The 22,777-nt window shown below is 40.2% G+C and overlaps 1 long non-coding RNA gene across 1 annotated transcript in view; it reads right to left on the minus strand.

Moving 5' to 3' along the window:
• LOC122757560 overlaps positions 1-18,081 on the minus strand; it is a 44,608-nt gene extending 26,527 nt beyond the window's left edge. Inside the window, exon 1 of the long non-coding RNA XR_006357635.1 lies at positions 17,855-18,081. This is a non-coding gene — a long non-coding RNA (uncharacterized LOC122757560). The remainder of the gene's footprint in view (positions 1-17,854) is intronic.
• Between the last annotated feature and the right edge of the window lie 4,696 nt (positions 18,082-22,777).

Consider the following 22,777-nt stretch of genomic DNA (forward strand, 5'->3'; position numbering starts at 1 on the left):
CTGTATCTGTATCTGTATCTGTATCTGTATCTGTATCTGTATCTGTATCTGTATCTGTATCTGTATCTGTATCTGTATCTGTATCTGTATCTGTATCTGTATCTGTATCTGTATCTGTATCTGTATCTGTATCTGTATCTGTATCTGTATCTGTATCTGTATCTGTATCTGTATCTGTATCTGTATCTGTATCTGTATCTGTATCTGTATCTGTATCTGTATCTGTATCTGTATCTGTATCTGTATCTGTATCTGTATCTGTATCTGTATCTGTATCTGTATCTGTATCTGTATCTGTATCTGTATCTGTATCTGTATCTGTATCTGTATCTGTATCTGTATCTGTATCTGTATCTGTATCTGTATCTGTATCTGTATCTGTATCTGTATCTGTATCTGTATCTGTATCTGTATCTGTATCTGTATCTGTATCTGTATCTGTATCTGTATCTGTATCTGTATCTGTATCTGTATCTGTATCTGTATCTGTATCTGTATCTGTATCTGTATCTGTATCTGTATCTGTATCTGTATCTGTATCTGTATCTGTATCTGTATCTGTATCTGTATCTGTATCTGTATCTGTATCTGTATCTGTATCTGTATCTGTATCTGTATCTGTATCTGTATCTGTATCTGTATCTGTATCTGTATCTGTATCTGTATCTGTATCTGTATCTGTATCTGTATCTGTATCTGTATCTGTATCTGTATCTGTATCTGTATCTGTATCTGTATCTGTATCTGTATCTGTATCTGTATCTGTATCTGTATCTGTATCTGTATCTGTATCTGTATCTGTATCTGTATCTGTATCTGTATCTGTATCTGTATCTATCTATAGCTGAATCTGTTTCTCATCTACAGTTGTCACAGTATCTTTAACTGCATCAATTTCAGTAGATATACCTGTATGTATATCTCAACATGAATCTGTATCTAGATACATTTCGTTATGTATCTGTTGATCTTTGTGCTAAAATTAATTTGTAGAAAAATGCGTGCGCTGCCTGTCGAGGCGTTTGCGGTAGCAAATTACGAGAAAATTAAATGTTGATTTAATTTTGAAAAGCAATTTTTCATTTTTAGCGTCGTCGGCGACGCAATTGACGTATGTATCTGTATCTGTAGCTGTAGTACTTGCTCTAGCTGTATCTTTTGCATGCGCTTCCGCTCCCTTACCCTCTCTATCTCTTGCTCTCTCTCTTTCTCTGTCTCTCTCTCTCTGGGTGTCTGTGTTTGTGTTTGAATTACAATTTTGTTTCGCTTCGTTTTCGCTACGGCAATAAATTGCACTTTGCACGTCGTTGACGGGTTCGTTGCCAGCTGCAAAGCGACTAAAAAGCATTTATATATATTTTATATACTATGTACATCTATATGTACATTCAGTTTAAATTTGTAATAATTTTATTTGTGCCCAGCACAATTTGAGGTAACATTATGGCCATATGTCGCAAATGGTTAACGTCTTGAAGCTTGTAAAAACGAGAGGTAAAGAAACCGGATATAAAAGTTAATTAACACAAATCAGAAGCGTAATATGCTTTTAAACTAAAAGTAGAGATAAGTCCTTAAATGAGGGGCAGTGAGTAAAGCGAGAGCTTTTATTGGACTGATGTTTATATATTTCAATTTAACTTTTAATATTTAGTTAAATCAAGAAAATCAAATGGTAGCAGAAAATACGCAATCAATAAATAAATAAATTTATTGTTAAACTTAACTCTTTTTGTATAAATGAATTTCTAAATACATATATTTAGAGTTATATTCAGCCATCTCTTGACGCTTTTATTTATTTTAGTTAGCCTGTGAATTGATTTCCATTAAAACACTTTTCACAAAGTCGAAGGTAGAAAATGTCTGCAGCATGCAGGAATTACAAGTGAATAAAAATGCAACGATGAAATAATTCACTGCCTACTTCCAAGGGCAAACATTTGGCATCGCTTCCTTTGATCCAGGACTTGCAATTGGCATTCCATAAATTTTATTTGAAAATATTGCCAAAATAACAATTAAATTAATTGTCAATTTTAATTTAATTCACATATAAAATGACTATATTTTGATATTGCAATTACATCAAGAGATTCTCTCTTCTTCCTAAAAAAGCCTAAAGATAGTTTTCGACTGATCTCTAGCCTTAGCCGTAGGATCAAACAGCTCGCCTCGAGGCATTTAGAATTGTATTTCCCATCCCATCGATTTCTTGTTCAATTACAGATTTTGAGCTGGTTTGCGCTGCTTGGCTCCAGCTGCTACACAATTTATCTAGTTAGCTAGAACCGAAACGGTAAATAGATATTTCTGCTAACAATGAACTCGAGAAGTTGAAGCTCTGTTGCTGCTTTCAGTGCTTTTTTGTTTTTTTGTTTTCTTTCTTTTTTCTTCTGTTAGCTGATCTATTGGCAAAGCGCAGAAATTGTTTGCTTGGGCAGCTACAACACGTCGAATTCGACACGCCCACCTGTGGCTGCTGTTGTTGCCGTTGCTGCTGGCGGCATCCGCACGGCCAAAGTCAAAGGCCAAAAAAGGCAGCAGCTACAGTTGATCCATTGGCCGTTGCCCCAACCACATTATGGCTTTAATCGGGTTTTTGGTAGAACTTGTCGGCGGGCCGGACTAATGCCAATTAGTGTTTGGCAGATCAAACAGCAACAAAAGCTACAAAAGATTTATGACACCCACTCAAAGGCGGCTCAGAAGGCGTAACGCTGGCAACATGTTGCACTTAATTGGAAACATGTTGCGGGCAACATGTGTCCACAGGCCAGAGCCTTGGCTGATGTTAAGCAATATGTGAATTACTGTTATTGTTAATGCTTGTTGTTGTTTGTTGTTGTCGTTGTTGCTGTCGTCAATTTGTCAGTCGCTCCATTTGGCACAAAAATCCAGCGTCAGCTTTAAGTTCTTGAATGAAGCTCAACGGGAGTTGTTGTTGTTGTTGTTGTTGCCCGTTGCACGTTGTTGTTATTGTTGTTGTTTTCTTACAATTTATATTTGTTTTGGCTTGTTGTTGTTTCTGCTGTTGCGTATAAGCGCGAATTCTTCATTTAGCTTTTATATATTTTTTAATACTTTTTTTTTTTTTTTTTTTTGTAAATTTTAAACTTTTTATTTTAATTTTTTTTCTCATTTGTTTTTTTGCTTTGCCAGCACAGAAGGTGTTTGTGTTGTTTGTTATCGTTGTTGTTGCTGGTTGTTGTTTTTTTTATTTCGCTTCTGGGTCATCGCTCTTAAAATATTTAAATTGTTGTTGCTCACCTTTTCGTTGTTGTTGTTGTTTGTTGTTGCTGGTTTTTGCTGAAAGTTGTCTTTGGGCTTTTTTATGCCCCATCACATAGAAGACAGAGAAGAAAAAAATCACAAATATATATATGTATGTGTATGTATGTATATATATTCGCATGTAAAAAAATGAAAAGTACAAGCCACACTTTTTATTTTATTTTATTTTGTTGCTGTTGTCTTTTGGGTCCGTTGGTCGTTGATCCGAGTTTGATTTTCAACTGAATTTTTGGTTGACAGAGTTCTCGTCGGATTAACAATTTCTATTTTTAAAACCACTAATGAGTGTATGATGTAATAATTGAATGGCCTAACATTGCGTACACCTTCAATATACACAAATTAAGCGCTGGTTAAGCTAAAGAGTAAAGTTAAGGGCCTTAAGCTTATTTAAACAGGTTATAAAAAGCCGAAACAAGCAAACATATTTCAGGACTAGACCAGAGTTGGGTTCAAGCAGACAGAGAAGCAAACGAATTGCCGACAGATGGTTAGATTAGATTGGTATACATACAGCCAGATAGGCAGGTAGATAAAGACATATAGATATAAATAGAAGTGTAGATAAATATATTACAGTACATAGATAGAAAGGCAGCAGGAGAGGCAGACAGTCATAATACAATAGACAGATGCGTTGATTGGCAGACAGATAGTCTGCAAACAGATGGACAAATGGATTTGGTTGAGTTGAGTTAGCTTCATCCTTAATCAAGATGAGAGATAGCAGAAAGAATAAATTAGTTTTGGAATATATATTGGAATTACTATAGAAATATATAAAAATCTGTAAATCCACTTTTACAGTACAGCTAACAAGGAGTAGAGATAACTAAATAGTTAAATACTTTTAAACTTACAAAGCGTTGAACAAATAGTAGGAGCTCTATATGTATATCATTTCCTCATATCATTTCCTCTTACAAAATTTCGTTTATTCCTATAGACTGCATCCCACACCAATTGCCTATTGGACTTTTCAGAACTTCTTTATATATCCCATATGTATATATATAGGTAGACATCCCTGCAGTCTCACCTCACCTATCTTGCTTTGACTTCAAAATAGTTTCGATTTCGTCAAACTTGGCGAATTTGTACGCCTTACGCTTGGCTGCCTCAATTGATGCGGAAGCATTTGAATGCGGCGTTGACTTCTTGGAAAAGCGATAAACTGCCATATAGCACCTAGAGCAGACCGCAACAGTGAAGGAGCAGCCTCCACAAGCGGCAGACAACGGGCTGGCAACAGGCTGGCTCCCCTATTGCAAGTGAATGCCATATATCATGCCATGGCTGAATTCGCCAAAATGCGTGCCCAGTTCATTAGGAGCATATGTAGGCAAGGGGCGTGGCACATGGGAGGCTGGAAACAGAGACGGCGACGGCGACTGCGACTGCGACTGCTGCTGCTGCTGCTTGGCAACTACTTTGCACTTTGCCAGATACTTAACTTGCAGTTATTTACAAGTCATGCTTGCTGCGAATTCGCTTGAGTGTGCAGCAGAGATAGAGAGCGAGAGGGATAGGGAGAGCGATAGAGAGAGAGAGAGAGAGAGAGGGAGAGGGTGAGTGGGGGACAGCAGGATTCATGCTGCTGCTGTTGATGCTTCTGATGGGGTTGATGATGGTTGAGCAGCCGAAAAAAAAGAGAATCTGTTTTGTCAGCATCTTCCACCTATTTATATTCGCATTTATAAATAAACAACGTGAACGAGTTGTCGCTGTAATAAATATATTGCGACAAACAAACAGACAGGCGAACTGCGAGACAGCGAGACTGCGAGGCAGTGAGGCTGCAAGACTCACAGACTCACCGACTCGGAGACTGAGAGAGATTGGACGATTGGGAGACGAGCAACAGACATGCACAAATATATTTATATTTAGCCAATTTTCAACGCTTGTTGACAAAACTGTCAACAAAATGCAATGCAAAGCGTAATAAAATTGTCCCAAGTAGCTGAGGCCAATTGAAGCAAAAGACGATGCTGACGCTGACGCTGACAAAGACACGAAGGCACACAAACAAAGTTGCAACATGCGTGACAGCACGGCAAGGAGGAGCAGGGGGGGTAAAAGTGATTGTCAGATTACGTATACGGATCGATAGACATGCAACTGACAGCCCGAGCCTTAAATACTATATATAAATCTATGATAAACAACTGCCTTAGCACAAATTCGCATTCTATTATCTATTAGCGCTGGATGAGTCGTCTGGCCCACCTTGGCGCCGCTTCTAATGAACCGCCTTAAATCACTTTTGCTCCGGCTATTTATTTCCACTCAACTCGACTCGACTCGACTCGGCTCGGCTCTCGACCACTTGACACATTTGGCCAAAAGATCAGTCACCTTGCCACACACAACAAATCTTCGTGCACAATAACAACAAATCTTGAACAGAAAAACAAAAAGTTCAAACTGAGCTAATAAATTTCTATGCACACATACACTCACACACACACACACACACATGTATGTATGCACATGTGTGTATACAAATATTTGGCTGGCAACGAGCTCATAAATCTGTAAATAAATAAAATAAATTTTCGTATATATCAAAATGTATCAATAAAAATGCTCAACAAGTTTTATTTGCGTGGCCGCATAGAAAAATTTACATTTATCATAAAGCGATCGGTTGGCAGCGACTGCGACGCCGACAGCGACGGCGATGGCGACGCCAGCTGAAGCGGCGACTGCGCAGTTCGCTAATTTGGCGTGTTAATTGCCGAGTGGAAGAGAAACGAAATGAAACGAAACGCAACGAAATGAGAATCAGCACTCGATCAGATCTTTTTTTCTCTCCCTCTCTCTGTGGCTGTCTCTCTCTCTCTCTCTCTGTGTGTGTTTGTTTCGCTCTTTTGATTTGGCTGCTCATAAATTTGTTGTGCTTGGTGGCAGAACGAAACGTTTAAGCCGCAAAAATGACAAACAACGAATTAACAAATTAATAAATTATATTTCTCTACGCCTTTTGGCGCCGTCAAATGAATTTTTAGATAAATGTATGCAAATGTACGCGACGCGAGAAACTTTATGCAGCGCGGCTGCTGCTGCCAAGTTGCCTTCTGCATATTAATGCAGCTTTAATTGCCCCCCCCACTATCAAATGGGGCGTGGCTAACAATGACGTCAACACGTTGCCGCCCACCGAAAGGCAACGACGACGGCGACGGCAGCCGCAACAGCCACGAATCAATTTGCAACGCCCGTCGCTGATTTTGATCAAGCTGCAAGACATGTTAAGTGGAGGGAAAAACGCTTGTGCCACAATTTGTGGCACAGCTTGTGCACGCGGAAATTGCACACAGATGAGCTGCCCCAAAAATAAAATTAAAAAAAAAAAAAGGAACAGAAAACTTGCACCTATCAAAAATGCAACTCGATGCATGTATCTGGCGATTCATATGTATGGCTAATTTGCTGTCAATTGGCAAATATGTACGAGTGTGTGAGTGAGTTTTCGAGTGTGTGTTAGTGTGTGTGTGTGTAGTTGTAATAACATAAATAAGATGCCAGAGCGGAAAAAAACACTCGCATCATTTGTAACCCACTGTGACGGTGCAATGATCTCCCTATGTGTGTGTGTGTGTGTGAGTGAATGTGTGTGAGTGTGTGGGTTTATGGCTGCATGCCAAAAATAAATACAAGCAACAACGATTATATGGCAATTGATGCAGTTGGCGTTTTTAAAGAGCCAACCAATAATTGTAATGGAAAAATTGAATAAATTAAGAGAAATGATTTCACATTTAAGCAGGGCAAACTGAAAATAGCGTTAAATCTATAAACTAAAATATAATAAGCTATATTTTACTATTAGACTTTTTTGGGCAATATTATTAAATTTGCATATTTCTATATATTTACAAGAATCTATAGCTTTCTGTTTTATTCCAAATATTCAATTATTTTAATTTTTTAAATAAATAAATTAGTATTTTTGTGAGCTATTAATTAATTTAATTTTTGTTTTCTTATAAATTCTAGGAAAATGTTATTTTCGCGCTTTACAATTATTGTTTATAAGCTTATTTTGTTTCCGAAAAATCCTATTGCCGCCTATTTAACATTTCAATTTATATAAGCAACAAAATTAAGCATACGCCATGTGTGCAGCGCTACTCAATGAGCCGATTAAATATGGCCAAATGATTACAAAACTGAATGAAACAATTGCGTTTGCAAGATGAAAGTTGGAATACCCTTGGGGAATATAGTTCTGTTGAAATTAGTAATGTTTTTCATAAAAATAAATATATATTATTTAAATATGTATAAATATTTAGTCTATCCTGTGTCAGCTTAACCCTGCTGAACCTCAATCGGTTTTTTGTTGTTGTCTTAACGTGAGTATAGATGATATTTTGATTTCCTTAAGGTAAGGCAATATCTCTATCAGCTCTTCAAAAGAGAGACAGGAGAGTGAGGCAGATGCAATTCATTCAATTGATCAAAGTCTTCCACATTGATCTTCACTCTACTTCAGTAAATTTACCTGATTAGAGTTACATAGTTTCCTATGCTGCACATACATATAAATATTATATATAGAGGGATGCCAAATGGCAAATAGCAAATGCAATTTCATTATCTAGCCATAATTTTTGCGCTGTTTTCCAAAATTTCAATTGCCTTCAAAATTTGCCAAGCAATCAATGCAAACGGCAATGTGCATCATAAAATTGGCAAAACTATTGCTGGTACACACAAACACACACACACACACATATAAATTTTCACCTATATACATATATATACACATATGTAAATATATGTTCATTTGTAGATCAGGCTAAATGCCTATCGTCTATAGACGAGAGTAAAATTTAGTGCAATGCGAATTTGAATTTTCAATAAAATATCTGCTATACACACAGACACACACACACAGATGCATGGTAACAAAACTATGCAGCAGCAAATAGACAAGTGGACACACACACATGTATACAACAAACACACTTGAAATGCAATAATCATATTAAAATCAACTATGAGGAAAAAAATCTCTCTAAAGGCAACAAAATAGTTCGTTTTTAAAGTTATTATTAGCCGCAAATGTGCGGCAATACAAACACACACACACACACACACACACATGCAGACACATGTACACGTACATATAAAAATATATTTATATATGTATTTATATATGTTTATATATGTATGTTGTAGCACGAGTACAATCAATATATTGTACATTGTTTATGCATAGCCTCTATTTGTTTGTATCTATATCTGTGTATTTATATACATATACATGTATGTATGTCTGTCTATATAGGTATATATATAATATATACAATATATGTATATATATTTATTTGCATTTTGTATAAATCATTTAAGCGGCCGCAAAACAAAATCAAGTTGAAAATATTCAATGAACTACTTTTCTCTGTTTGCAAGTGGCTAAATGTATGCAATGTATATAAATATATATGTATGTATGTTTATACACACATACATGTGTATATATATATATATATATATATATATATATATATATATATATATATATATATATATATATATATATATGTATAAAAGTACACATCGAACACATATAAATCTCTACCTATAGTGTGTGCGTATGTGTGTGTGTGTGAGGGTGAATTTGTTGTTGAGCAGCTGAAATATTTGCACACACCACAATGAAAATATAAACTGTGCAGAAATTGACAAACATCTCTCTTAATAAATTTTTAAATGAATAATAAATATATTAGAGGCAAACTAATAAAAGCTATAGATTATTGCTATGTATATATATATGTACATATATTGAAAGCTCACAAAACTGAATAAACAAATTTGAAGCTATTTTGCACTAGATTTATATTTAATAAAAATAGTTTTTAATATTTGTTAAGTGATTAAGAAAAACGAATTGGAAAATGAGTCAGTTCGGGGAGGAGAAAAGAATTTTGTAACTACTTTGAAATAGTTTTAAGACAAAATGGAATAGTCTATAAGATATTTGTGAACTAGCTATAGGCAAATTGAGTTCTGATTGGAATCAGAAATGAATCAGTTATGAACTGTAGATAGCTCAGATGCTAACTGTAAATAATACATATTCTCAATTAAGTAAGGTAGCTGTGAATTAGTTGTGAAACAAGTCGAAGCAAATTTCGACCCTTTTAAATACCATTAAAATATAATCAGTCTCTGCACATTGGCCATATAAAGTGCTGGCCTTATACATTGAATTAGCCAAAATTGCAAACAAAAAGCCAAACAGAACAAAATTATTTTTATACAAATTTATCTAATACACACAGACTCATAGGCACACACATACACACATTTGCACACACACACACATTCGCACACTCACACACACTCTCGTTCGCATACACACATACACAATGTGTATATCTTAATATTAATTTGGCATTTATAAATTTTGCAAAATTAAAATCGCAAATTTCAACAATTTCAGGCGTCAACGCAATGCCAAAGCAGCGCATCCCCGCCCAATACTCTACCTGTCCGCCCGCCCCACCAATCGACTCAATCGACGGTGGTCGTTGTTGTTGTTCTTGTTGTTGTGGTAGTTGCTGTGGTCGCCTTTGAGGCGAGTGCCCCCGAGTGTGGCACATGCACACTGCGGTCTGCCTCGTTTTTCTTTTTCCCTTTTTTTTTTGTGTTTTTTTGTTTTTTGGTCCAACCGCCTTCATTTGATATGCATTTAAATTGCCTCACCTCAGTCCTTCCCTGGACCTCAGCAACAATTTATGCTCTACGAGAGTGCGTGAGTGTGTGTGAGTATGTGTGTGTTGTTTATTTTGCTTTTCTTAAAAATAAGTTTTTAATTGCCAGCCGACGCGACAGAGGCTGAGGCAGCATTAGCAGTAGCTGCGGCAGAGGCAGAGGCCGAGTCCGAGGCAGATTATTCGCCAAATAATTTGGCTCTTGAGGCAGAAAATGAAAAACAAGAAACAAAACTGATCGCAAAATTTTGCAGCTTGAGCGAAAATCGTTCTGTTGGCTAAACAGCGCAGGGGCAAGCAATGTTGTTGTTGTTGCTGTTGCTGTTGTGGCATGCCATGTGGCGCAGCTAATCAGAGAGGCAGCCCCCCTTCCGGCCTGCCTGCCTGAACGCCGCCCTCTGCGAATAGTTGGCGAAATAAATTATTGAAATGAGCAGCGCTGAAATTAAACAGGTTGGTCAAAAGAGAGCGTGCGAAAGGAGGAAGAGAGTAAGGGGAGAGAGAGAGAGAGAGAGAGATTTGTAGGTGGATGGGTGGGTGCTTGGGTGGTTCAGTTCAGTGTGTGGTGTGGTGCGCTGTCTGTTTATTTGTTTGATTTGCCAGCGCATTTGCCGCAGCAATTTTTACTGAGCGCTCATAATTTGTATATTTGCGATTTTCAATTAAGCAGCCAGCAGCGCAGTCGGCAGCGCAGTCGCAGTGAACGTCGACTGCGGCAGGGCGGTGACATATGCGCCACAAATATGCCACATGGCCAGAGAGTCCATTGAATGCAAGTTATTGAAATTTATTAATAGATCGCCACCCACGCGAGAGATGGCAGCAATGCGGGCTCTCGAGTCGCGACGGGACTTGGCTGGACTCGAGCTGACTTGATTTCTGGTGGCTTTCCAATGCGCCCCCCTCTCGGGCACGCCTTTGCTCAATAATTTACAATTATTTCAAGGACACTTTGCATAGGCCCGACTGTGGTTTATTGCGAAACGGGTTTTGTGGTCCGAAAGAAACCCACCTCAACCACTTGTCCTGCCTGGCCATGCCTAAATGACTCCAGCGCAGAGCCTCTGAGTCCGAGGCATGTGGCATGTGGCATGTCTAGCGGCGTTCATCGTGCGCTCGCACCACGCAATCTTCTTGTTGCCGGGCATTAAGTGAAAAATTGCAATTTTAACGCCCGCGTTAATTTACAGCCACACAGCTAAAGAGCGCTACAGATACAGATACAGAGGCAGTTCCAGTTGCTGCCGCAGTGGTTGCTGCTGCTCCTTGGCAGAAGTATCTAGTGGCAGAAGTATCTTTGTCTTTTGGATGGCTGTGCATGGATCGCGTTGTTCTTGCCCGAGACCTTTAAGAGTCAGGAACTATTGCTGCTGTTGCTAGAGGTGTTGGTGTTGTGCCTGTTGCTGTTGCTGTTGTTCTTGTTATTGTTGTCAATGGTGCTACTGCTGCAGTTGTTGCTGCCGAAGGCTTAAATAGTCGGAAGGAGACAGCAACTGTTGCTGTTAATACGTCATTGGTGCTGCTATTGCAATTGTTGCAGTTGCTGTTGTTGCTGCTGCTGTTACTCCTCCTGCTGCTGCTATGGCTGCCACTTCTGACCGACCTGAAGGTAAACCAGTGCGTTGTCATTGTTGTTGTTGCCATTGCCATTGTTGTTGTTGCTATGAGTGCTGCTGGCATCGAGCCTCTGCTCTGAGTGCGTTGTCATTGCCAAGGCTTTGCCTGCTGCTCCGTCTTGCTGGCCTGTTGGCCCTGACATTGGCGCGCGTCCTCGCGTTCGGCTCTATCGCATAACATTCCTTATAATTTGTTAACTTGCTATGCATAAAACTCGAGTGCGGATTTATGACTTGACGCGAAATTGATCGCGACTGATCGAGTGAAGGCTTCCGTGAAGACGAAGCCTTACCACGGCACTCAAATAAAAAAAAAAAAGAGAAGAGAATAGCGAGAGAATATAAATAAAATAAGAACAAGACAACAACAACAACAAAAAATAAATAAAAAAAAGGGAGAGCAACGGACTAAAGCAAGCGAGACGTGCAATGGGTCGAGCGAGGGTTTTGCAGAGGATCGCTGGCAGATCGGTCCAAGTATCTTTGGCAGGGGCTCCGGCTTTAGCTTCGGCTCCACTCGTATTGAATTCCAATGTCAAAATCGCAGCGCATGATTCAATGCCAAGCCAAGGTGGTCAGGCCCTATATCGTATTCTATCCCGCTTCACATTCTGCAGGTGGAGACAGTTTTTTTTTTTTTTTTTGCTTCTCCCTGCTTTGGATTGGGTCTGGGGGCTTCTTGGACCGGAAGCGTGCAAGTGGCGCCAGACGCATTTATGTGGATGATGCTGCTTCTTGCGCTTTTTGTGCGGTTTCAGCCCAAATCTTAAGGGATTAATATACATCAGATTAAGCGCAGGTCTAGAGCTGCAAGTATTTCCATTGCTAAATTGGAACGTGACGAAATTTAATGTGAGGGATAAATTGACATTTGGATAAATAAATCATATGTTTATGATACTTAATGTTAAATTTGCTCATCTATCTATCTATCTATTCAGTCTGTCATATTTGATCGATCTAACTATATTATGATCGATATTTATGTATCTTCTCAAATTTCATGGATTTCTATTAGCATTTTCATATTAACAAGATCTTCTCTAAATTTCCATTTAAAATTATAATGCTTATGGTATTCGCATCTCACTATCTCTGTTACGATTATGGACATAACTTTTATAGAGGTAATCATTGTTTGTTTTTTATGACGCCATCTAAATCATTTAGACAATTTCCATTGACAGCTCGTAAGAACAGAGCTTTATACTTCGTTTACAAGCTATCGCTGGCTCTATAAAACTATATGGCTGCCAATTCGGTTTCAGATTCCCCCAGTTGGCGGTGCCTAAATGACAATTTGTGGTCGGTTTTATATGCGATCGAGCCAGTTGTGTAAACAGCTAACCGATTGGCAATTAAATGTTTATGTCGTTTCTCACACTTCGAATGCAATTTGAGATTTTTTGCTGTTGATCGAAATCGAAACAAGATTCGAGAAAGCGTGTATAGTATATATCTCGTGGCCAGAAACGATGTAGATAACAGTTTGGAACCGTTTGAGTGGCCATAAATGGCGCGTGCAGCATTAACCGTTATGTCAACTCAAAATTTAACTGATTTATAGCGCTGGTCCAAAAGAACGGTTTTCATATAAGCCCGAAAAGACCAAAAGCCGTTAAAATCTGGAATATAAATTAAACAAAGATGCCAAAGACAAAGGCGATAAAAGTACACCAAATACATAAGAAACAAACTGCAAAAGCAAATGAAGTACATATAAATATATGTATATGTATATAAATGTGCTTGGTGTATGTATATATGTATATGTATATATTGTCGGTAGCTGTGTGTACATAAGCAGGCAGCCAGACGCAGAGCTGGGCTAATTTAAGCGAGGACAACACCTCAACTCATATTTAAGGCCAGCTAAATCAGTGTCTATACAAGCGTGTATGTATACGTGTCTGTGTGTGTGTGTGTGTAACTTCCAGTCGCGTCCAAAGTCACCCAAAGCGATGTGGATGACGCTGACGTCGTCACCGTCGCCGACGCCGTTGTCTGTGCCTGCTTTTGGTTTTGTCTTTGTGTCTGGGCCGCAGCGCAATAAAAAAAAAAAAGAACAAAAAAGACAAAAAAAAAGAAAAAATTAAACACATAAGTAACGAAAAAAATACAATAAAATAAAATTAAAAAAAAAAAAAAAGAAAACATAAGAAGAAGCAGCAACCAAATCGATGCAGCAGCCGGCAAAAAGAATCGCAGTGTAAAGCGTGGACGCAGAGGAGCAGAGCGACGGCAACGGGGCGTATGAGTTATATCACAGAGTGAGAGAGGGAGGGCGAGGGCGAGCACACACACACAGCAGAGGCAAAGGCATTGGTGCAGTGCAGCGAAATTAAGAAACCAACAAATTCATCCAGAAAAGTAGTCAATAAAGTGTCGACAATGCGCAGAACAACAACAGCAACAACAGCAGCAACAGGAAGACGACGCAGCGACAGCAACAAACAGCGAGAACAAAACCAACAGCAGAGCCGACAACAGCGACGACCACAACGAAACCGTCAAAAAGCAGCAGGCAGGCAGGCAGGCAGCAGGCGATGCCATAAGGCAAGACCCAGACTGAAGAGGCTGTCCGATGTCGGTCGCAGCTTTTGCAACTTCGAGTTGGAGTTCGAGCTCGGTCGCATGCTCGGGTTCGCGTTCGTCTACGCATTCGGTCGACGGGGCGACGGGGAGAGAGAGTGAAAGAGTGCAAACTGGCCGCCGTCAACTCAAGTCGCGGCGAGCTGAGACGCTGGCGAGGCGAGCCGAGCGTAGCCGAGCTGAGCTCAGCCCGCCGCAAAATCAATTGAGCGATCAAGTGTCTTGAGGCGAAACAGAAGGTGGAATAAATAAAACAATAACGATGATAATGAAGTTAAAGTGAATTTTGATGAATATGCCGACGAGGCGTGGCCCAAAGAACGCCAAACACAGGCACAGACACAAACACACGAAAAGTGGACAGTCAACAATAGGGAGTTGCCCAGTGCCCAGTGCGGGGTTCCCAGTTGCCAATTGGCAGCGACCAACTGCTCCGGACATCCGGGCAACTGCTTGGCCACTCGAGACATCAAAACGGGCAGACTGCAGCGCGGATCATTGCAATTAGTTAAGCAGCCGGCAGAGTAAACCGAGAAAAGTTTTGTATGCATAAGCTGAGCATAAGCAACTCAGCGAATCAGAGAATTTCGCGATGCGGTTCATGGCTTGTGGAACTGGTTCGCTTCATGAGCAAGCAATGAGCACAGCTTTGGTCTTCTTTCCTCTTCAATGCAATAATAATAATTGCAATAATCTAAGCAGCTTGTAGAAGAAAGTGATTCACGTTCATGGAACTTGTTCACCAAGTGAACTAAGCTTTGCTGTAATTCTCTTGTAGATCAACTAATATCTAATATATGTAAATAGAGTATTGACAATCTTCTAGCTCCCAGTGTTTGTACAGATTAGATTCTCTTTTCTAGCAACTCATTCCATTCATTGTTCAAATGAGTCAATATACCCATGCTGGTTCGGTTCAGCACAGTTCATTGGCAATATTCAAATGAATGCACCTTTAAATAGCAAAACAATGAAAACAACAAAATGTGCCACAAAAACTTTCTTTGATAGCATTAGCAGCTAGTGGAGTAGCGGGGGCGTGGCAAGGTGTAAGTGAAAATGGCAGCTGTAGAAGTTTTTCTTTCTGTAATTTGAAAAGTCGACAGAGACAGCGTTAAATTTTCAATAGCCCCGCACATGGGAAAGTGTCAAAAAGTTTGTGCACGACAAGTTTTTGTTGTACAACAAGAGCAACATCCGAAGTTGTTGTTGTTGTTGTTGCTTAGCTAACTGCATATTTATAGCTCGGATAGAGAAGGGTATTTGGCAAGTCTTCAAGCTGAGCTGTTTAAAACATTTTAATGAAAATTGTTATCAAACTTGTATCACTCTGACTCTTTTAAAGTATTTATATAAAGTATTTATAGGAAATTTAACATCCTATACCATGATTACAGTTCATAATATGGGAATAAATATTTATTGGGTAATTCCCTATTTACGGGGTATATTAATATTAAAATTACTTATAGCTTAATTGCATAAATGTATACATATGTTATGTAGTCTCTTATGAAACCCTTAGGGTATTCTATGGTCATCCCGATTATTTGAATAAATACAATTTAATTAAGTCATATTTCCAGGGTATTTCATAGTTGCGTTTGCTGTTGTTCCAGTTGTATAGACAACACTCAAAGTTCGCTTGGCGCATCCTTGTCTATGTTTGGAGCGCAGCGGCAGGGTGGGCGTGGCAGCGAGGCGTATGACTTGTGACAACTTTCAAAGCTTCGAGGTCACCAAATGCACCGAGTCCTGGCTAAAGGAGAGGGCGGGACAGCAGCAGTGGCAGCAGCAGCGGTAAAAGAAGCAGAACAAGTGCAAAAACTGAAGGCATGCTACGATTATACGACATACCCATATATACTCTGCATATGTATGTGTGCTAATGTGTGTGTTTGAGCTTGTGTGTGAGCGTGTGTATAAGAGGAGTTTGATATTTCCTTTTATTGAAAATGCACTTTGGTGCCATGTAAACTTTGCAATCAAAGTCAACGGCAAAGCAGGGCGAAACGAAGGACAGAGATAGAGAGCGTGAGAGGCGGCCAAAGAGAGACAGAGAGAGCGAAAGAGGTAGAAAGAGGTGGAGCAGGAGCTAGCTAAAAGGTTGCATCTGGCAATGGACTCGGCTCTGGGGCTGGTGGGTCTCTGCCACCTCTAACGATATAATGGCAACGACCATGGCCAGACATTAGAAGCGACTGCAAATGCTGCAATTGTTGTTGTTGTTGTTACTGTTGTTGTTGTTGTTGTTGCTGCTGCTGCTGCCGCTGCTGTTGTTGTGTTGTTGTTGTTGTTGTTGTTGTTGTTGTTGCTGTCGTAGTTACAGAGACAGACACATAAATAGAAGCACCCTGACCATTACGTGGCTGGCAGTTTTGCGTTTTTGGCCTGGCTTCCTATTTTTAGTTTGCATTCCAAAACGACGTCGCCTTGCACCTACCTGCTCCTACCTGTTCTCACTGTAACTCGTTTTCGTTTTATGACTGTACTGTTGATGTTGCTGCTGCTGTTGCTGCAGCAGTTATTGCTGGTGCTGCTGCTGCTGCTGCTGCTGCTGTGGTCCTTGTCAACGTATGCCGCTTATTGCGATTGCCTCGATCAATGCTGGGATTTGTTATGGCTGGCCATGATGTGCTCTCTCGCTCTCCCTATCCCCCTCTCACCTTCTCCCTCTGTCAGCTGTCACTGGCTGCTACTGTAAATTCAATGCGAAAGCAACCCACCCACCCCTAGAACTCAAAACTCATTGAGTTTGGCTTTTGTTCAAGCTCTCGGCTCCTCCTGCTGGCTGCCTGGTGAGAAAATTGTGTTGTGTTGTGGCATTTTTTGGTTGCGAAGGGTCGCCTCGCTACACACACACACACACACACACAAAACTGTTGCCTACTCTCTCTCACTCTATCTATCTTTACCTCCTCCTTCTACTTGACTGTTGGCGCATTAGCTGGCAACCAAAGCCAGACTCAGCTCTACTTCCAGCCATATTGCTGCTGCCTCTGCCTCTGCCTCTCCTACTGCCTCAACTCCTACTACTGATGTTGTTGTTGTTTGCATTTTACCTGCAACGTCGCTTCGCATAAAATGCAATGAACTCGCAATCGGGACTGTCAAGGATGTATGTGTGTGTGTTGTGTGTTTGGCTGTGTGCTCGCCCAATCGCTGTGCATTTTTCCCTATTTTCCGTCTATTTGGCTTTATTTAGACCACACGACTCCCGCACGTCCAAACTGAATCCTGAATGTTGTCCCTTAGCCAGCCACCAAATGCATTTCCATTTAACATGCCAACATTCGAGGGCAATGCGTGGAAAGTTGAAAGCAGGAGCAACGACTGGGGCATGAGCAGGAGCATGGAGCAGCAGTAGCAACAGGAGCAGCAGCGGGAGCAGGAAGAGAGTTGGGGACGGGGACAGGCGCTTTAGCTGGTTGTTAGTTGGGGGAGTTTTGTCTACCGCCCACTTCGCTTAACTTCCACTGCACAACAGCAACAACAATAGCGGCAACAACAACAATACCAACAAATCGCAACCACTTGCAATTGAATTGTTTTTTGGCTGTGCAACAGTTTTATGCAACAATGTAGTAAACTTTAATTGAATTGAAATTTAAATGTATTTACTTATTTCACTGATGTACTTCCTGGTTTTTAGTATATTTAGTTGGTGTATTTTGCTGTATTTGCTTTAATTATGCCTGATGCTCAGTGCTGGAAAAGCACTTAAACAATAAGCGCTGTGCGACAGTGTTAATTAATGCCAGTCAACTAATTGCTGTCAGTGTTGTCTAAATGTAAATGGATTTGTTGTTTAGATCATTGTTGATTAACAATAGATTTTTATTGGAATTTTAAACAATGTTGTTTAGGACATTATTCTGAGCCAATGCATTGCAATGTTAATCAACAAAGTTTGCAATTGTAGACAGTGTTAACAGTGCTGGAAGTGGGTAGTCTCAACCACGACTGATGAAAAGTAAGTAGATATTGTCAAACTTTCGTGATTATTGATAAATAGTAATTAGATATAGAATTTACTAATAGAATTTACTATTTAGCAAATAAGTCAGAGATATTTAAATGAATAAATTTTGATGAACACAGTAGTAGACAGTGTTGGGAAATCAGCAAGTTGAACTTAACAGAGCTCGATGTTGATAGGTAGTAAATAAACCGAATGGCACTACTCAACAAAGTTTTGTGCTTCACGTATTGCAAGTGACGTAAAGAGTGCAAAGGGGTACGTTAAAAATGTAGTGCTATAATTTATATATATATTTTTTTAAATATTTATCACCCAGTTTTTTTGCTGTTGTAAGCGACAATTACTTTTTCCATATACCCGAAATTTACAAGCAGCTGTGCAAATGTGGTTAAAAACTAAGCGAAACTATAATGAAATATTATACAAATGTGTGATGTATGTTGTTACTGTAGCAATTGTTGTTGCTGCTGTTGTGTGTTGCTGTTGTATATACATTGGAAAGTTGCTGCTGTGCGAGCTGCGTCCGCACTGCCCGACTGCGCTTCTCCAGCGGCTGGCTGTCTGTCACCTCTCTTGTGCACTGCCCCGACGTAGCCTCAAACCCTCTCTCCTGCCCCTCACTGACCCCGCTTACCTCTTCGTGCTGAGCAGCGCGGGCGGCTTCGGCGGCTGCCTTTTGAATGATGCTTTGGTTTCATAACTAACCGTTTTTTTTTTTTTTTGTCTTTTTGTATTTCTTTCTCAGTTCCCATTTCTCGGCCCGCCAGCTCCCCCACCGCCGCCTGCTCCACTGTGTGGCATGTTGCAAGTGTAGAGGTAAAGGTACTGTTTACCATTTCCGCTTGTCGCTTCGTCAGACGTCGGCGTGGGTACAATGAAATTTTGGAACGTGAACGTGAACCGAAAGACGAGTCGCGTAGTTTGAACTTTTTTTTTTCTATTTTTTGTAGTTGGGTACGCGTTATATGAGATGCATGTCAACTTTTGGGTAGCTGCCACCGAAATTCATTTACCTAACGGGTTTTTATTTTATTTTTTGCTCGTTTTTTCGGTTAGGTTTATTTTTTTTTCTTGGCTTTTTACGAAATGCGTGCCAAGGAAATAGAAAGTACATAGACCATGAGGGCGATAATAAGAAAACTGTAAAGTTGTAAAAGCCAAAAGACAACTAGAAATTGGCATTATATGGGAAGATGTATGAGTGGGGAGATTGTGGAGCTAGATATCTAGAAATTGCCATTAGATAACAAGATATGTTGGAGGGTGGATGTGGAAGAGGAGGGACAGCTGAGAATTTGAATCATTTAAGAAGAAGAAAAGTGAGGATATAAGAGATAATTTCTAGAAGTTTCCTTTGGATAATATTTCAGGAATTATATGAGTCGGGTTGCAACTGACGAAATTATAAATTAATGATAATTTAGCAATATGAAAATATACTATATGTTTAATTTTCTATTCTTCTCATAAGACTCAAAATTAATATCCAATCAGGAAAAGATTTTGCAAAAGAAATAAAGCAACAAATTTTCAGAAAGATTTACTAAAAGACTTTTAAAGAGATAAGAAAAAGCATGTTAAAGGTGTTGCTGAAAGCATTTGAATATTATATAATAATATATGTATCGACGTGCATACATGTATGTATGTATGTGCACTAATGCACGTTTGAACTTAAGATTAAAAACTATCTATCAACATGTAAAATATAGCTATAGAGCTGCCTAAGGTCTTATTTTTTAGCTTAGGGTGAACTAAAGCGAGCTTAAAGCAGCTTAAGAGTTGCAACAAATATGCTAGCGATTGATTGCAGTTGCAAAAGCAACAGCAACAGCAACAACACTTTTTGTGCTATTGCTAATTGTATCAAATTTTCATTTTGATTTAGATACAGATTACGTACTCTAAGACTTTGCTAGATGCTGTTGTTGTTGTTGTTGTTGTATCTGTTGTTTTTCGAGCGACTGTTGTTGCTTGCATTGCCAGCGGCGGCAGCAGCAGCAGCGGCAGCAACCTGCAATCATTGCAGTCAGAGTTGGAGTTAGTTCGTCAGCAACAGCTCTGTTGGCCTCATTATGTTCAAACATATTTCATATGCCAGCAACAACAAAAGTAACTTTGCTACGTTTTTGCTTGCAGTTGTTGCTGTTGTTGTTGTTGTTGCTGCTGCTGGCTCAGCAATCGCTTGACTGTTGCTGCTGTTGTTGTCATAACTGTGTTTTGTTGTGCTCAGACTTTGGTTGCTGTTGCTGTCCGGTGAAAGTAATCATCAACAACATTAAGCGAGGTAAACAAACTACATACACACACACACACACACACACACATAAAAAGAGGAGTAGAAATAAAAGAGTAGTAGAAAAAAAAAGAAAGAAAGAAAAAGAGTTACACTCGCCAAAAGACTATTTGAGGCGGTGAGTCGAGCTGAGTCGCGCCGAGTCGAGTCGAGTCTTTGACCAGAGCCATAGACAGAACGCGGCCCTCTGTCTGTGCTAGGGAATTCCAGCAGCTGCAGCGCCGCCCCCTCTTGCCGGTGCCCCCTGCTGGAAAGGTTGAAGAACCACAAAGAGATACGATTATGATGATTTCTAATTGAAAAACTCAGCAGCGCGCTTAAATGTGTCCAGCAGAGGAGACAGAGCAAGCGAAGATGTTGGAGCACAAAGAAACAACAAAACCAAAGAAGAGAAAAAGCGGAGAGGGAGAAAGAGAGAAAAAATGAAACGAAATTTCATTAAAACGTTTGCACAAATAAAATAAGTGCTGCAAAAAGCAAAAAAAAAAAAAGAGTAGCAAAGCAGCAGCAGCAACAGCAACGGCAGCAACAACAACAACAACAACAACAACAACAACGACAGCAAAAGAAACTGAAACGAGGTCAACTGAGGTCAACACATTTTATGTACCGAACCCGAACTACTTCATACTCTACTAAATATTTGTATGACGACGACGACGGCGACAGCAGCGACGCTGGCAGAGATTCAGATTCAGTTATGGCGCGCTTAAGTGTGTAAGTATGTGTGTGAGTGTGCAAGAGAGGGAACTGCAGCCAGCGTTGGGCTTGGAAGGCAGCGTCGCTCGTATGCATAAGCCGAGGGCAGGGCTCGGCTCGTCAACGGGCAGCGGGCAGCGGGTAGCGGGCTGCAGCAACTAAATCAAACAAAAGGCAAACAGCAAAAAAAAAAAGTGGAGCGAAAAGGCGACGGGGCGACAACGCGTTTGGGGAGCGTTCGCTGCGCTTCAATTGAGTTTTACATACATAGATTTCAGCTTTAGACTTGTAGTAGTTGCTGTTTGTTGTTGTTGTTGTTGTTGTTGCTGCTGTTGCTGAGTTGATTTGATTTCCAACTATTTGAGGGCAGCGACGGCGACAAAATGGACACAGCAGCAACAACAACAACAACAACAAACAGCGCAAAAAACTCGTTCGCTGCGAGTCACTCGCATTGACTAACTGAATTGTTGTTGTTGTTGTTGTTGTAAATTCGCCTCATGACTTGGCAAATGCGCTCGCCAACATTATCGTCTTGACCATCTCGTGAACTTCATTTGCAAACGTTTCGAGCAACATTTGTGTGGCTTACATGTGGGGTGGGCGCAGCAGCGGGGCGAACGCTGAGCGCCGTGGAGTGCAGAGTGAAGGCTGCTGCTGCTGCTGCTGCTGGGCAGCCAACATAATTCATTTGTATTGCTGGTGCTGCCGCTGCTGCTGCTGCTGCTGCTGTTGGCACAGCAAGTGTTGCCAACTTTATGGCATTTACAAATACAATCACATTTGTAGTTGAGCCGCTGTTGTTGTTGGCTTCTTTGGCATTAGCTTTGCCGTTATTTTTGCAATTGCCGCGCTGCTAGAGATGAGCACTCACAGCTAACTGTTGGCCAAGTGCGCAACTAATTTGCATTTGTTGGGCGTCTTCAATAGCTGGCTGCTGCCTCTGCCGCTGCCGCCGCAGCTGCTGCTGCTGCTGCGAAAGCCAGCTAAACGCAATTCAATGGCCAACAATAACAATTCGGACAGTTAAGCTGTTACGCTAGAAAGAGTTTCAGTTACTATGCCCTGCCAAATAGTTGAAGCTTATTTGTAGAATGCTTACATAATATAAGCGGAAACAATGGAAAAGGTTTTCAATGTAGTCGAAAGAGACAGAGAGATAGCGAGAGAGACTGAGAAAGAAAGGGAGAGCCAAAGAGTGAAGATACGAGTGACATTTTTGATTAAACAGCTTGTTATGATATTATGAGCAATAAAAGGAATTGTAAGTTAATCTAAATGCCTAAATTTGAAACTCCCTGTTCATAAGTAACAACGAAACAAGTAAGAGAAAAACACACATAATATTGGTAAATATCTCACTCAATTTCTATAGCCCTTCAATCGAAACACACTCGAGCTGATCGCATTATGTGTGAGTTAGTCGTTAAAGTGCGGCAGCTGATGCTCGAGGCTCCCCAACTGCACAATTATTGACACGTGCGCGCCTCCACATCGAGAAGGAACAAATGTCCTGGCCACAGATGCATTTCCGGCGAATTCAGCTGTTGGTCCTCGATGTGAGAGT

Source organism: Drosophila mojavensis, unplaced genomic scaffold (assembly GCF_018153725.1).
Source record: "Drosophila mojavensis isolate 15081-1352.22 unplaced genomic scaffold, ASM1815372v1 contig_74, whole genome shotgun sequence".
NCBI lineage: Eukaryota > Metazoa > Arthropoda > Insecta > Diptera > Drosophilidae > Drosophila > Drosophila mojavensis.